The sequence below is a fragment of the Vulpes vulpes genome, chromosome 16, assembly GCF_048418805.1.
Source record: "Vulpes vulpes isolate BD-2025 chromosome 16, VulVul3, whole genome shotgun sequence".
NCBI classification, from domain to species: domain Eukaryota; kingdom Metazoa; phylum Chordata; class Mammalia; order Carnivora; family Canidae; genus Vulpes; species Vulpes vulpes.
Window position 1 is genome coordinate 15,051,034 of NC_132795.1, and position 13,032 is coordinate 15,064,065.

General features: G+C 45.0%; 1 protein-coding gene across 11 annotated transcripts in view; it reads right to left on the reverse strand.

Annotated features, from left to right (window-relative positions):
- Nucleotides 1–3,239, reverse strand: part of CREB1 (cAMP responsive element binding protein 1) — a 62,833-nt gene extending 59,594 nt beyond the window's left edge. For 2 of the 11 annotated variants that reach the window (XR_011997724.1, XM_072741046.1), the window contains exon 1: nt 2,999–3,229. The gene's annotated coding sequence lies outside the window, so the exon portion shown is untranslated. Of the gene's footprint in view, nt 1–2,998 lie in introns of all 11 variants that reach the window. The other 9 variants (XR_011997726.1, XM_072741044.1, XR_011997727.1 and 6 more) reach the window with 7 other exon arrangements.
- Between the last annotated feature and the right edge of the window lie 9,793 nt (nt 3,240–13,032).

A 13,032-nucleotide genomic window follows, 5' to 3' on the forward strand; every position in this document is an offset into this window, starting at 1 on the left:
AAGTGATTCCTCAGTAGAGATGAGTTCACACATGAGTGAGGGAAAAAAAAAAAAAAAAAAACCCTTGCATTTTTCCCCATTCCCGGACTACCTAGTATACTATTTAATAAAGAAGCTATCACACTGGAAGGTGACATTGTACATCAAGAAACATATGCGTGGAAAAAAAAAAAAAAGAAACACGTGTTTAAGACTGACACAGCCTGCAATAAACAAGCCTATATAACCATATCTGGGAAGCTGTTTTATGGAATAAATAAAATTATAAATTTCAGTGATACATTGGAAGCATTGTTTAATTTTTTCTACTGTGTAAAAAAATGAAAGAAACTTTTAAAATAAATGAAGTGGGGTACACATACTTGGTTTTACTATAACCATATATTCAAAAAATAAAGCTCAATGACTCAGGATGAGATAAAGCTACTTCTCTATAAAAATGAAAATTTCTATTAATCAGATATAATCAAGAAAATTAATTTCAGAAAGCAGGAAAAGGAAGGTATGATTTTATGAATCAGGTTTCTAAGTTTCCTTAGGTTTTTAGGTGAAAAAAAAATCATTCAAAAAGAGGTAGCACTATTGTTTTAAATTCCACAAGAAGTGGCCTTTTAACATTTTTCAGTTTGAGTCAAAGATTTGCTCTCTGAATCCATGTATCAATTTAAAAAAAGGTACAAGGAGATTTAGCTGTAATATTTACTGATCCCTAGGTGACCTAAGTGTAATTATAACCATGCTCCAAGTGAACATTCAAAAATTAGTAAGTTTGAAAAGTTCCACTTGGAATTGCTAAGAAGTGCAGATTATGAATCTATAAATAAAACAAAAAAGTTCTTTTGGATAAGACAAGAAAAAAATCCACCAGAAAATAAATATATATATTTTTAATTCACAGAGAAAGAGTCGCTCTCATACATTCTCACATAAGGGAAAACTATTGTGCTCGGTTGATCCTGGCTTGCAGAAAATCTGAAGGAAAAACAGTAATCTGTGGCATCATCAATACTATAATTTCTTCAGTGTTTGTAAATAAAATCACCTCCCCAATCCTTATGTAAACACTCTTTACTATATCTCTAAGTTTCTCAGCAATGGCACTGCTAATGTGTTTTTTTCTGGACTTACAAGAGAGTAAAGTAGGTTTTGAAAAAAGGGGCTCGGATAAATTAAAATCAAAAGACAGTGCTTACATTACCAACCATATTTATTCTTAAGAATCCTCGTACCCGTCAATCACAATGCTATCCTACTACGACAGGGAGTAATTTCAAAACAAATAGCTTGTTCATCTTTCGCACCACCTAAAATAAACCGTTTTGGCTTTACTCTTAAATCAGGAAATGAGCTGTGAGTGTGAAAAGATTTCAATAGCTGGCAACCAAAGTTATCTTTTAAACCAAACCTTTCGAAGGCAGAACTGATGCGAGCTACGGCTAGGATAAAAATCCTAACTTCTCGGGACGCTTACGACAAATTTAAATAGGTCATATTCCAGATCCTTTAAAGACCGTCTTTTAATCTTTAATGTGTCCGTGACTTTTCTGTCGTTCCTTTTCCCCAAAAGGCAAAGAAATAAAAAATAAATAAAAATAAAAAATAAAATAAAGGCTTGTGGCTTCAACTTCTGTGGGTCCCCAGGCCGAGGTTACTTACTGCATGGGAGGCGAGGCAAACACCGGACAGTTTTAAATGCCTATTTTTAGAATTAGTATTAATCAGTCTCTTATTTAAGTTTCGACAGCAATATGTGGGAAACTTAGTAGGGGGTGAGAGATCCAGAGGACCCAAGCTCGCTGGCACGGTTGACCCCCGTGCACACCCCCCCCCCCAAAAAAGTGATGTAAAACAAAAGTGCATCGGCTAATACTCGTTTCAGCGAAGTGTTTCAGAATGATAGACCTCAAGGGTTGTTATTACCTTATTGAAAAGGGTTAAAACCGAAACCGTTTTTCAAACACCAGCTTCCCTTTTACAGGATCCCAACAGTTTTTTTTTTTTTTATACAAAAGTTTGACAAATGTTTTTCTTTGCATCCCCCCCGCACCCGGCCTTCCTCCCCAAAAGAATGCATTTCCATGACTACTGAGTTTAAAAAAAAAAAAAGAGAGAGAGAGAGAGAGTGAAAAATCATATTCAAAAGCACGGTTCTCCTCATCTCAACTTAAGCAGAAAAGGAGAGAAAACAGTCTTCTCTCCCCAACGCGGTGAGAGCGGAGGGAGGAGGAGGGGGGGGGGAAAGGGCACGAATAAAATACAGTACGAGAGGAAACCTTTGGTTTCGAACTTTATTGCACAAAGAGAGTGGAGAGGAGAAGAGTAGGTCAGACGTCGCGGCGCTTCCCGCGGCGGAGCGGGCACGGCAGGCACCGGGGCTCCGGGAAGGCAGGCGCCTTCACCTCCTCTGCCCTCAACTGTCGCCTTCTTCCTCCTCCGCCCCCCGCGGCCGCCCCGGCGGACGGCCCGGCCAGGTCGGGCCAGGGCGGGCGAGGTCGGGCCAGGTCGGGCCGGGCCGGGGGCGCGGCGGGCGGCGGGCGGCGGGCGGGCGGGCGAGCGGCCGGGCCCGGCGGGCGGCCTCCCCCGGGGCGGCTCCGGGCTCCGGGCTCCGGGCTCCCGGCTCCCGGCCCGGCCCGGCGGCGGGAACGCGGGCGCCAGCTCTCCGCGGCCGGCCGCCCGCCCGCACACACACCCCCGGCCGCCGGCTCCCACCCCGCCCGCCGCCCGCCGCCCGCCGCCCGCCGCCCCCCGCCATGAGCGCCGCCGCTGGCTGCAGGCAGAGTCGCTGCCGCCCCGGCCGCCGCTGGCTCCAGTCCGCCGCCATTATTCTTTGTTCGCTGCGAGCGGCGGCGATGTTGTGGGGCTCGGGCGGAGGCTCCATCTTTACCGCGGCCCCTCCTGCGAGGGGAAGGCCCCGAGCGCGGCTGTCCGGCGCCTCCCCGTCCCCCCTCCGTCCCCCCGGCTCTCTCCGGCTCCTGCCTCCTCCTCCTGCTCCTCTTACCGGTGGTACAAGCTCCTCCGTCACTGCTTTCGTTCGCGGCCCGGATCTCGCTGGAGTTTTATTCTCTCCCCCACGTAACACACCGCGTCAAACTACACCTCCGCCGCGTCACTCACCAACACTCCGCTTCTCCCAGCCGCCCGGGCCACAGGCAGCAGCAGCCGCCGCCGACTGAGGAGCCGCAGCCAGGGAGCCAGCCAGCGCCGCCCAGTGCCGAGTGCGCAGCGGCCGCGCACGGAAACAGCCGAGCCCGGCCCGGAGGAGCTCGAGCGGCCCCGCCCCCCCGCGCCGCCGGCGGAACTTGCCGAAGGCCTTCGGGCGCCTCCGGCCGAGCGGGGAGGCGGCCGGGGTTCGCGAGCGGAGCGGAGCGGCGCGGGAGGCGTGGCCCGAGCCCCACCAGCCCGGCGGCGGAAATCGGCGGCAGGAAGGCGGGCGGCTTCGCGAGTGTGGCCCGCTGGGGGAATTCCCCGGGGGTGTCGGCGGCTGGGTGGAAACCCCCGCGGCTGCCTGCCCCCCCCCGTCCCCTGCGGCGGGCCCGGCCTGAGCCCCGGGAACTTTGGAAGGCTGCGGGGCCGCGGCCGAGCGAGCCGGGAGGAGGGGCGGCGGGGGCTCTGCAAACGTCCCGGAGCCTGCGGTCTGCGGGCCGGGGCGCCCGGGAGGGGAGGGTTTGCGCGGCCCTGCGGCCCCTCCTCTCCGAGAGTCAGCGCGGGGAGCCCTGGGGGCCGCCCGCCGGCTCCTCCAGCTCGGGGCGTGCGGGGGCGGGGGCGGGGGCCCCGGGGCACCTTGCGGGGTGCAGCCCAGCAGCCGGGGCCGTGGAGGACCCGGTGCGCCCTCGGGGGCCTCCGAGCGAGGACCGGTCCTGACCGAGGTTGCTCTGGGACCCTCCGAAGTATGACCCCCCCCCCCCCGCCCTCACTCCCCCACCTGCCCGCCGGCCCGCCTTTTTTTTTTTTTTTTTTTTCCTTTTTCTCCTGGCACCGCCGGGTCGCTGTCTCTTCACCGCCGTTTCCCCCTCTGGTTTGCACCCACGGCGCCCGTTTCTTCACCACCTACTCCCACTCCAAAGCCGACAGTGTGACTAACGTTCCCTCGACTACTGAAACTGCTTTCTCAGAGGTTGCCCAAGGCCACGATTCTGACTCTTCTTTTTTTTTCCTCTTTAAAGATTTTATTTATTTATTCATGAGAGACACAGAGAGAAGGAGAAGCAGGTTCCATGCAGGGAGCCCGACGCGGGACTCGATCCCGGGACCCCAGGATCATGCTCCGGGCCGAAGGCAGGCGCTAACCCCCCTGAGCCACTCAGGGACCCCCTGACTCTTCTTATTGAACTCTGCAGCCCTCTCCCTGGGCTCTCAGGTCTATTATAATTCTCCTCCTGTGCTTCAAAGCAAACCTGCCTTTGGCAAGCACGCCGGGGGGACCCAGAGGGTTCAAATCTGCCCGAGCTCCACCCCTTATTGGCTTCCTGTTACAAAGCGGCAAGCGGCGTTGCTCTTTCTGGTGCTCCAGATCCGCCTTCTGCTTCCTCGGGGACTTTGGGCTGAAAAGGATCCCTCTCTCCTGCTGTTGTATTCAGTCCTTCCTTCACTGCTGGCTTTTCCGTCTATTACTTGAACATGCTCAAGTCTCTCGTTTATTTGAAAATACCTTTCTCCTTCAGTCGTTCTCCAGCGGGGCCTCTTACCCAGTGCACGTCCTCACGTGTCCCATTCCCCAGCCCTCTCCTGTCTAGCTTCTGTTCTTACCACTCACCTGAAGCTGTTCTGAATTGTCACATACAAGCTTCAGTCCTCACCTTACATAACCTCACTCTAGCATTTGAAACTATTGACCACATCCTCATTGGAATGTTCTCTTCTCTCTGCTCTTATTTTAAAGTTTTCCTCTTATTTTTCTGATTGTTCTTTATTTTTTAAAAAAGATTTTATTTATTTGAGAGACAGGGCATGAGGGGGGGCTCCCCCACTGAGCAGGGAGCCCAGTGTGGGGCTCCATCCCGAGACCCTGAGATCATGACCTTGAGCTGAAGGCAGACCCTTAACTGACTGAACCACCCAGGTGCCCCTCTCGTTTATCCAGATATTGGAATCCTGCTGAGCTGAGCCCTCATGTACACTTTTCTCCACTGTCTCATCCTCATCCAGCAGATTCAGGTACCCTCTGCCAAAGACTGTCCAACCCATAACTCAAGCCTAGATCTTGGTCTTGAACTCTGAATTCATATTTCTAACTGGCTTTGCGACACTTTCATTTGGATGACTGGGCCATGTCAAACACAACCTGTATATCTTATTCCCTCCCAAATCCTCTTCCCATAACCTTTCGATCGGTTATGGGCATCCTTTCCATCTACTCAGTTCAAGCCAGAAACTTAAGATACATCTGTTATTTTTTTTTAAACTTTATTTTAAAATTTTGGTTACAGTTTCATTTTTGTTTTCTTAACAAGTCTACTGTTTAATCTCTCAGGATTAAAAAAAAACAGTTATTAAGAATTCTAAAGAATTAAACAACAAAGGAATGTCAAGGGAAGGGCACAACTGCCCCATTCTCTGGGGTATAAGAGCTATTCCAGTTTAACACCTAGCTTCAAAACAAAATGAATTTTTATATTTTCTAAATGAAATAATGTACAACCACCATCTTCTAACTTTCAAACACAAAGCTTCATTTTAAGCTTGGTAAAAAACTTTTAACAGGAATGATGGCCGACCTTGGTATGTAGTATGTACATTACAGGAAATTTTTTTTTAAACAATCATAACACAGTAATAATGCCATTAATGAAGTCCTCAATTTAGAATCTGCAACATTTTTCCATCAAGGGAGGGGAGGGGGAAATTCAGTCCAATGAGTCTGTCTCAAGATCTTCATCTCTTGTTTGCTCCACTTGTATTCTCTTTTCAAAGATACATCTGTTATACATCCGAATCACCTAGACTTGTCTGCCTCAAAAAATTGGGTTTGTGGGGTGCCTGGGTGGCTCAGTCGTTTTAGTGTCTGATTCTTGATTTCGGCTCAGATCGTGATGATCTCAGGGTCATGGGATCGAGCCTACCATTGGGCTCCTTGCTCAATGCTGAGTCTGCTTGAGATTCTCTCCCTCTCCTTCTGCCCCTCCCTGCCTTGTGCTCTCTCTCTCTAAAATAAAATATTTTTTTAAAAAAATAAAAAATTGGATTTGTGGTCTTTCCTTTCCTATGGCTACTTTTCATACTCTAGTATAAGTAACCTTCATCTTTTGAAGTCCTGCAGTAATTACTATCTAGGTCCAACAGAACTGCTTTTGGCTTGCTCCAATCCATTTGGCATGTTGTAGCCAGAGTAATTAAAAAAAAAAAAATCTGATCAAGTGACTACTCTGCTTGAATTCTTTTAATGGCTTCCCTTTGCTTACTGAAAATAGTCTAAGCTCCTTATCGTGGACACCAGACCCTCTAACATATGGGCTTCTCATTCTCCCCAGCTTCCCCAACTGTCTCCCTACCTCTCAGCACTCCAGCCATATTAGTCTTTTTAAGTTTTCTAGGCTCTTTTCTCTCTCTTTTATTCTCCCCCTACCTGTAGGCTCTCATCTCAAGGTACTTACAGATGTTGTTCCCCTCCTCTAGAATTCTTTTCTGCTACCCAGCTCCCCTACTAAACTGTAACTTCTCACTTTCTTTTCTGACTCAACATACATAAGGTTTGTGCAGGTAGGGATTTTGTCTGCTTGTTTACCACAAGCTTTTCCCTTCCCCTCCCATTCCTAGCACCAGCCCAATTTCTAGAGTGTAGAATGTAGACCACTACATGTCTCTTGACATGAATAAATAATAAATATGTGTGGTCCTGGGCAAAGTTCCTTAATATCTTGGGGTTCAAATCCTGGCTCAGCCACTTACTAGCTTTGTGGCACTGGGCAAATTGTTCGTTCTTGTCAGTCAGTTTTCCCATCTGTAAAATAAAGATGAGAATAGCACCTACATCATCGTGTTATTGTGATGAGTACATGAGACCATTAATGGAATGTGTTCTTGGAACAATGTTTGGTGTGTAATGAGTTGATTAAAATGTTGTCTATTACTCACTTTTACTTGTATATCTCACCCTTGTGTCAAATACGTTTTCAAAATTGAGATTATCATCTTGCTCTTCTTATCCTATACATGATACCAAATTCTTGGAATTATTTACTCATAGCCTGTTTTTATCACCATCAAAATGATAATTTTTTTTATTTCAAAATTTCCTCATATTCTTCCTGTCTGTTCACACTGACCTTCAATTAGGGCCTATCTCTTCATATCTTACTTTGCTAACTTCCTAGATGTGTTCTGACTGCAGACCCACTTCCTTATTCTCTTGTGCCCTACCGCCAGACCTATGGGTTCCAAACAGTTATTAAACGGTGTATCCTTGAATTTGCTCTCTTGGCCTCTGTTCTCACCTAATTTTGATCATTCACTCATGCATTCAACCATCCATTCATGCAAGTGCAAGTTACTTTACTCCAGATTTGAAATGGAGTCTCCTGATTTCACCTATTCTTCTCTGGCATCTCCATGAACCATGAAAACAAATGGAAATGTCAAACTTCCAGCATCCATTTTTTGTGTGTGTCTGGGACTTGGAAGCTACCATTATTTTTGACTCAATTTTACCCCTGGAAAATATGATCAATATTGGGAAAAGTAGAGAACAGCACATGGATATAACCTGATTTAGTATATGATAGGTAAGTGTTCTGGGAAAGATCCAGAGAAGGGGGAAGGTCTATAAGTTGATTATAAAAGGCTTCAAGGAGAAAGTGATATCTGAGAGCTTCTCTCTAACCACGGCTTCCTTTTCCTGTTATTTTTCTCTCTTGCTTCTGCTGTTGAACCTAATTATCACTCTTACTACACACTCAAGCTCCATGAACCCTGCCTATTCTAGTTCATCACCTCTCATGACTTAATTTGGTTTCCTACCTAACCCCAAGGCTATAGTGACCTTTTTCATTTATTCTAAAAGAATCTGTTAAATACTTACTTTGTGTCATGCACTCCTAGAAACTGGAGGTATAGTAGTAAATAAAACATTGCTTCTCTCTCAAAGGCACTAAAATCTTCAACCTCTCCGCTTTCTGACATTTCTTTTTGTCCACTGCTTTGTGCTCTCATTCAATCTTGTGGTTGTAAATACTAGGTCTATGCTTATACATTTCAAAATTATACCTTCCCCACAAATCGCTCTCCCAAACTCCAGGCTCATTTAAACAAGTACCTACACACACCTCCACTTGGTTGTTGTCTTAGCCTGTGTTCGCCCCTAGAAAGCAGACCTGAGGCATAAGGCTCTGTGCTGTTATTAGGGAATATAATCATTGGGAAAAGAGGGTAGGGAAAAGTAGTGAGTCAGGAGAAGAAGAGGTCATGATTTAGTCAGTGGGATTTTTTTTTTAAGATTTTATTTATTCATGAGAGACACACAGAGAGAGACAGAGACATAGGCAGAGGGAGAAAGAAGCAGGCTCTCTGTGGGGAGCCTGCTGCAGGGACTTAATCCCAGGATGCTAGGATCAAGAGCCAAAGGTTCAACCACTGAGCCGCCCACATGTCCCTAGTCAATGGGATGTTAGCGCTACTCTCCTCACCCAAATTCAGATACTTCCATTTTGTATGGGCCAGAAGATGAAGCAAAGCACTTTCGGGTGCTTATGGCTTGAGTATGTTGGCTATGGCACTAGGGACAGAATAAGAGGCCGAAAGCCCCACAGTCAAGGAAACCAGAAGGACCTGAGATGCTACAGACATCTAATAGACACCTCAAACTCAATACATCCAAATCTGAGCTGATTTTCGCCCTTTACATCTGTGCTTGCAGCCTTTCTCATCCTAATAGCTGAGGTTGAATATCTTGGCATGATTCTCAGTACCTTCCTTTCTCTCACATCTCACATCTATTCCTTCAGGAAATTTCATTGGCTATACCTGCAAAATGGATCTAACTCTGACTGCTTACCACCTCCATTACGAGTAAGCCAAGTCTACAATACCTTCATTCCTTGCCTGAATTATTGCAATCACTTCTGAAAAAGTTTCCCTTCTTCTTGCCTTGCCATACACCAGCCACACTTCTGCCTTAGCACCTTGGGGCTGTTTCAGTCCCTAAAATGTTCTTTTTCCAAATATGGAGAGAGTTAACTCCCTCGCTTCCTTCAAGTCTGCTGAAATGTCACTTTATCACGAGGTCTTGACCACAGATTGCATGATTGATCTATTTTTTGCTTTATTAATGAAGTTTTATTTAGAGTTACTTTCTCATGCTGGTTGTAAAATTACTGGGGCAAAGATAATGAAGCATTCCCAAGTCTTTGATTGTCAAATTGCTATTCCCAAGGGTTATATTAGCAATTTACACTACTTTAAGCAATGTATCAAAGAGCCTGCCTCAGTCCATCTTTACTATGATTGCCCATGTATGGGTGAAAAAGGGCATCTCATTGTGGGGTTTTTTTGGACCATATTACTTAAAATTGCAACTTGACACCCACCTCAACCACCCCCCATGCCCACCCTATTTTTCTGGAATCTCCGTACCCTGTTAATATTTTTTTCTGTGCTACTAATTTCCTTCAAATATACTATTTTATTACTTTTTATATTTGTTGTTGACTGGCTTCTCTGCTAAAATACAAGTTATCAATGCTCAAGAAGTCATCTTGCGATTTTGATTGTACTTTCCAGATTGTTTTCCAACAGAGAGGAAAAAGCACTGACCTATTGCAACTATTCCTGGTCTGTTCACCAGTTATAGTTCCCCATGTAAATTAACACATTGTTTCTTAAAATTAATCTTAAAAACAACAAAAAAGAACTCTTGACTTCCACTTCCTCCTCTAGCTACTGTCTCATTTTTCTTTTTTCTTTTTTTCCTCTCTCTACAGTACATACCCTTGAAAGAGTTCTATATTCACTGTCCCAATTCCTTTTCTCTTATTTTCTGTGAAATCTACTGCAACTAGCTCTTGCCCCCAGCATTCTACACGACTGTTCTCCATGTTACTTAATCCAATGACCTGTTTTTAGTCTTCATCTCATTTGACCTGTCAGCAGTATCTGACACAGTTGAGCCCGCCCTCCTCCCTGTAACACTTTCTTCACTTGGCTTCCAGGACGCTCTGTTCTCCTGGGTTTTGTCCTACACTACTGGTCACTGTTCTCAGTTTCCTTTGCTCACTGACCTCTTAATATTGGAATGTCTCAGGATTCTGTCCTTGGACTTCTTTTGTTCTTTTTTTTTTTTAAGATTTTATTTATTTGAGATAAAGAGCAAGAGAGAGAGAGAGCACAAGCCGCAGGGAGGAGCAGCGGGAGAGGGAGAAGCAGGCTCCCCACTGAGCAGGGAACCCAGTTCAGGGCTTGATCCCAGGACCCTAAGATCATAACCCGAGCTGAAAGCAAACACTTAATGGACTGAGCCACCCAGGTGCCCCAGGACTTCTTTTGTTCTTGTACTCTCTCCCTTAGTGATCTCCTCCAGTCTTATGGCAGTAGATATAAGTAAGGTCACCACTCCCCAGTTTCAGACCCAGACTTGTATATCCAAGTACCGCAGCATCCCTCCTTGGATGTTTAATGGACCTCTCCATTTTATTATAGCAAAACTGAACTCTGGATCTCCTCTCCCCTCAAAACCCTTCTCTCCTTACAATCTTCTCTATCTCAGTTAATGGCAACTCCATCATTGCTGTTGCAGAGGCTGCAACAAAAGAGAGCAACTTTTATACCCTATGTCCACTCTGTCATGAAATCCTGTTGCTCCCTCTTCAAAATATCTGAGTCCCTCTCTCTGTCTCCTCTGATGCTGCCACTGTCCCCTTTGACTAGGATTCTGTCTCAACTACCCTTAATCTTCATTCTCTTCTCAACATAGCAGCCAGAGTGATCCTTTTAAAACATAAAGTAACCATGCTATCACTGTCCAGAACTATCCAGCAGGTCCCCATCTCACTCAGAGTGAAAGCCATGATTCTTGTAGTTAGCCTACAATTCCCATTATCTCTCTGCTTTCACTTCCTGTTATTTTCCCCCTTACTTTTTTTTGTTTGGTTGTGTTGGCCACCTTGCTGTTCCTCAAATGTCTCAGACACACTTTCTCCTTAGGGACTGTGCACTTGCTGTTCCTTGTGGTTGGAATGCTCCTTCCAGACATTTTCATGTCTTCCTCATCTCTTCAGACATTTTTCCTCAAATGTCCCCATTTCTGTGAGGCCTTCTCTTACTACCCTGATGAAAATTGTTCACCTTACACTCCACCTCTCTTTGCTCTTTTGCTTCCATCTCCCTTTGCTACTTTTTCTCCATAGCACTTATCGCTCTCTACCATGCTATATACTTAGTTCACTTATTGTGTTTATTGTCCAAAGGGTCCCTCTAGGGCAAGGACTTTTGTCTTTTTTTTTTTCACTGCTATGTCCTTAACCTCTAGAACAGTGACTTGTACATAGCTGGCATTCAAATATTTGTTGACTGAATGCAGTTGAAATTCTGGATTTAATATTAATTTCCTAGTATTTGGTTAGCAGAACAGATGCCCTCAGCCTTATTACCTCTGCATGAGTCTAAAGATACTGAGTTTCTGTATTGCAGCCTGAATCATGATGGTTCCACCAAGGTACTGCCTTCCTGTGGGGCTTGATTTCAGCATGGACATGCTGTCTGCCATCTCTGTCTTGGTTCTACATAACCTGAAAGAGATGAGGACCTCTTTGAAGGTTTCTGATTTTTCCATGTCCCAGGGAGAACTGAGGAACTGACCACTAAGATTCTGGTTACTTTTGATTTCTATTTTGAGGACTACATGGTAAATTACCAGTACTGCTACAATCTCAGCTTCCTGTGACTGAACACAGTGTCCCTCTTATCCTAGAAATTACCAAAGGACCAGCAGACGGTGATTGACATCAGTGGTGATAACCAGGTGAAGATTTATTGAGTCTTACTTTGTGCTGAGCGTGCTTCAAAACACTTCTGCTGTGTTTATTAGCTTAATCCTCACAATAACCCATTGAGGGGAAATACTACCATGACTAATGTTTAGATTATATTATAGATGAGTAAGCTGAAGCACAGAAGGGCAAAGAAATGTCTCCGAGATCTTAGAGCTAGTTAAGTGACAAGGTCAGAATGTGAACCCTGGCTTTGCTTCAGTAGCTCCTACTCTTTAACTGAGCTTTGAAGGGTATATCATTAGCTCTGAGCCCTACCTGTTTTCCCCACCATACCAACACCTTAGACTGCTTTAGGGGCCTCTGTTTTTGTTTCCATCAAAGTGCCTATCACATTTACTGGTCATGATTTGTCTAGTTCCCTGCTAGGGGACATATAATCTCTATGACAGCAGAGAATGGATCTACCTTATTCATTGCGATATGCTAGCATAATGTTTTTCACGTTGGAGGAGTTTAGTAAAATTGTTTTGAATGAATAAAAGTGGTTTTTCTATAGCATATTATATCCATGCATTAAGGTGAATTTTCTTATGGCCAAGCTAGTCCATCTAGCCTAAAATGGAAAAGATAATTTTCTTTTAGTTTGTCTTTCAGCTTTTGGGTTTCCATGTTACCATTGCCTATACTATAATGCTAGTTATCATTTGGTGCTTCTTTCCACCTCAGATTCAGCAATCATCCAACTGCCATGTGATGTCTCATGAAGGTTTTTGACGTATATATACTAATTTAAAACTGAGATAACTTTTCCGGGTTTCAGTTTCCAAGACACCTAATTGACTTGCACGAGATGAAACTATAAATTTGAAGACGGATTTGAATTTAGAGCTCCCGATTCTAAATTTAACTTCCTTTTTTTTTTTTTTTCATGTATAATGTTGTCTTCCTATTCCTATCTCTGATACGTGTCTACTAGGCCATGGGTAGCACCCATATTACTGAGTGACAACCATGTTTCATAATCTGACCATGTGTACCTACTCCAGAAACCCCCCCCCTTTGTTCTGCTTATTACTTTTTATTCATTTTCTTTTCATTTCTACTCTGCTGGCTT